We start from the raw sequence: 4,099 nt of genomic DNA on the forward strand, positions 1-4,099 counted from the left end.
TTATGTTCACGCTGATGTTTGGGGTCCGTCCCGTAGAACTTCTAATGGTGGTGCTAATTACATGCTTACTATTATTGATGATTACTCAAGGAAAGTGTGGCCATATTTCCTGAAACATAAATCTGATGTTTTTAATGCTTTTAAGAAGTGGAAAGTTATGGTAGAAACCCAAACTGAAAAGAAGGTTAAGATACTCCGTACTGACAATGGTATGGAATTTTGTTCAAATGAATTTGATGAGTTTTGCAGCAATGATGGGATGGTAAGACATCATACCATTCCGTACACCCCTCAACAGAATGGCGTGGCTGAACGCATGAACAGGACCATTATTTCGAGGGCTCGTCGCATGTTGTCTAATGCAAAGATGCATAGAGGTTTTTGGGCTGAAGCAGCCTCCACCGCATGTTATCTCATCAACAGGTCACCTTCTGTTCCACTTGATAAGAAAACTCCAATTGAGGTATGGTCTGGTTCGCCTGCTGATTATTCAGATTTGAGAGTGTTTGGTTGCACTGCTTATGCTCATGTTGATAATGGAAAGTTGGAGCCAAGGGCTGTTAAGTGCATCTTCCTTGGTTATGGTTCAGGAGTCAAGGCATATAGATTATGGAATCCTGAAACTAAGAAAATTGTGTTGAGCAGGAATGTCGTTTTTAATGAGGCGGTTATGATTAATGATAGTCCGTCTACTGATATTTCTGATGATGTTGATTCTCCCGATGTTTCGATGATGAGCAAGCACAGAATTGGCGTGCGGTGTGGAGCACGCAAAGGAGAATGAAAATGTGGTTCCTGAAACCAACAATGATGATAATGATGTTCCACCCTCACCACCTTTTGTTCAGCGACAAGGACGGTCTATTGCTGCTGACCGCCCTAGGAGAAATATAGCACCTCCTACCCGATTAATTCAAGAATGTGATATTGTTGATTATGCTTTGAGTTGTGCTGAACAGGTGGAGCATGATATTGAACCAGCTACATATACTGAAGCCATTGCTTCGGTTGATAAAGAAAAGTGGGTAGGTGCGATGCAAGAAGAGATGCAATCGCTTGAGAAGAATGGCACATGGGATGTTGTGCACTTGCCTAAACAAAAGAAGGCTGTCCGCTGCAAGTGGATATTTAAAAGAAAGGAATGTTTGTCTCCTAATGAGCCTCCACGGTTTAAGGCAAGGTTAGTAGCAAAAGGTTTCAGTCAAATTCCAGGTGTTGATTATAATGATGTATTCTCCCCGGTTGTGAAGCATAGTTTTATTCGTGCTTTCTTTGGTATTGTTGCTATGCATGATCTTGAGCTTGAGCAGCTAGATGTAAAGACTCGCTTTTCTGCATGGTGAGTTGGAGGAGGAGATATATATGGATCAACCTCGAAGGTTATGTTGTGCTTGGTAAGGAGGACCTTGTTTGCAAATTAAAGAGGTCCCTTTATGGTCCGAAACGGTCGCCACGACAAGTGGTATAAAAGGTTTGATTCATTTATGCTTACACATGGTTTTGAGAGATCTCGATATGATAGTTGTGTGTATATCAAGTTTGTTAATGGATCACCTATTTATTTGCTACTATATGTTGATGATATGTTGATTGCTGCCAAGAGCATGAAAGAGATCACTATTTTAAAGAATCAATTAAGTAGTGAGTTTGAGATGAAGGATCTTGGTCCTGCTAAGAAAATACTAGGCATGGAAATTAAAAGGGACAGAAAGTCTAGTTTGTTGTTTCTTAGTCAGGAAAAGTACATTGAGAAAGTTCTTCATCGTTTTAATATGCATGATGCAAAGTCAGCTACTACTCCTATTGCTTCTCATTTCAAGTTGTCAGCTTTGCAATGTCCTAGCTCTGAAGATGATATTGAGTACATGTCTCGAGTTCCCTATTCTAGTGCTGTTGGTTCCTTGATGTATGCCATGGTTTGTTCACGTCCTGATCTGTCATATGCTATGAGTTTGGTCAGTCGATACATGGCTAATCCTGGTAAAGAACATTGGAAAGCTGTTCAGTGGATTTTCAGGTACCTTCGCGGCACATCAAAAGCTTGCTTGAGGTTTGGCAGGATTGGTGAGGGGCTCGCCGGATATGTGGATTCAGATTATGCTGGCGATTTGGATAAGAGAAGGTCCCTCACAGGTTATGTGTTTACTGTTGGTGGATGTGCTGTTAGCTGGAAGGCTACTTTGCAGGATGTTGTTGCACAATCTACTACTGAGGCTGAGTACATGGCTATTGCTGAGGCAGGTAAAGAAGCTGTTTGGCTGAAAGGTTTATATGCTGAGCTTTGTGGAGATAATTCTTGCATTAAGTTGTTCAGATGACAGTCAAAGTGCTATTTATCTTACTAAAGATCAGATGTTCCATGAGAGGACAAAGCACATTGATATTAAGTACCACGCAATCAGAGATGTGGTTGCAAAAGGTAAAGTGAAGGTATGCAAGATTAGTACTCATGATAATCCCGCCGATATGATGACTAAGCCTCGTTTCCTGTGTCCAAGTTTGAGCTTTGCTCAAGCTTGGTTGGTATAATTGTTTAGCCCAAGTGGCTATTGGCGCCAGCAAGTGTTTTCTTTGTTGATTCAGGTGATTGTTGAAGTTCATGCTACAAGGAATTTGTCTCAAGGTGGAGTTTGTTATATTGTGATCCAAATTCTAAGAAGAGGCTAACTTCTGACGAGCGGAGCGAGGCCCGTCGCCGGTAGGCTTGGGCCGAGCGAAGCGAGTCTGAAGTTAGCCCACACCGAGGCCCAGCAGGTGCACTGGGGGTGCGGGGGCGAAGCCCCCGCGGTACGGATCGTTGCCACCGTCTATATATTTTCCCCGTAAGCCGCCGCTAGGGTTTTCATCGCATCATTGTACACCCACGGCGTTTGTAAACACCACCGAAATAGTGAAGTTTTGCTCGGCCGGCGCCCGTGGTTTTGCCCTTGTGTGTTGCAAGGGTTTTCCACGTTAAAATCTCGTGTCCCCCTGCAGTGTTTTACCTTTCGTTCTTCGTTTCTTGTTCATCTCGATTTATAACAGGAAGCATGAAAAACCGCCTCGTGTTCCATATGTCAAATTCCGGTGGGTTTGCCTTTTCTTGATTTGTTGTGTATGGTGTGGTGTCTTGATTCTTGATCTACGGGATGTGTTGTGCTTTTTATTAGGCGTTGGACCCCTCTGCTGGTTTGGCCTGGTTGTCAAAATACGTGTGAAACTGCAGCTAGACATGTATCATTGCTGGCCGTCATGCCCAACGATTAACACCTAATGAAAAGGCTGTGTCGTGGCATGCAAGTAGTACATGTGATCGGCCGCCGACTGACACAATGAATACTATATATCAGTCGTTGACTGATGCACGTAGGATGTGGCGATCAGCATATGCCTAACATGGATGACAATGACATGAGCACGGCCAGCCGGAGACTCTGCCCTGCCCCTGCGTCGTGGGTATATACTACAGCCACAGTGATGTCTTCATTTTATATATACGTACGTATGTATTATCTGGTTAACAAAACAGATAAGATACGAATCGATCTGGCCCATGTGCCCAGGGGGAGGGGGAAGGTATAGTATAGTGCTGCTGGCAAAGCCAACGAGAAGAAGGAAGCTAATTCCATTCGCACCTTTGCTTTGCTTGCTGTGACTGTTTGTTGCTAGGCTAGCTGAGAAGAGATGGAGAGGGATCGCTCAAGAACAGAACATGGAAAAATGTATTTTGAAGTTTCAGAAAATTCCGATTACAAATAGCTTATATGAATAAAAATGTAATAATAGTAGCAGTCAGAGGCTTTTGTCCCGTCCGTCAGAGGCTTTTGTCCCGGCTGCCAACCTGGACAACGGAGGGAGGACAAAAGGTCCAACCTTTTTTCTCAGCCCGCTTACCAGCCGAGACATATAGTCCATCACGTGGCAGCCGCGGGAAACGCAGGGACACCCTCTTTTGTCCCGGCTGGTAACACGGGCCGGGACAAAAGGCTATTTAGTTAAAAAAAATATCCATTTTTTAAATTATTTTTCACTTTCTCTTTTTCTATTTTTCAGAATTTTTAGTATTTCAGTTATTTGACAAGACTACACTTAATCTCTAGAGAAATTACTTAACCGTGGT

The sequence above is a fragment of the Lolium rigidum genome, chromosome 7, assembly GCF_022539505.1.
Source record: "Lolium rigidum isolate FL_2022 chromosome 7, APGP_CSIRO_Lrig_0.1, whole genome shotgun sequence".
In the NCBI taxonomy this organism is placed as follows: Eukaryota; Viridiplantae; Streptophyta; class Magnoliopsida; order Poales; family Poaceae; genus Lolium; species Lolium rigidum.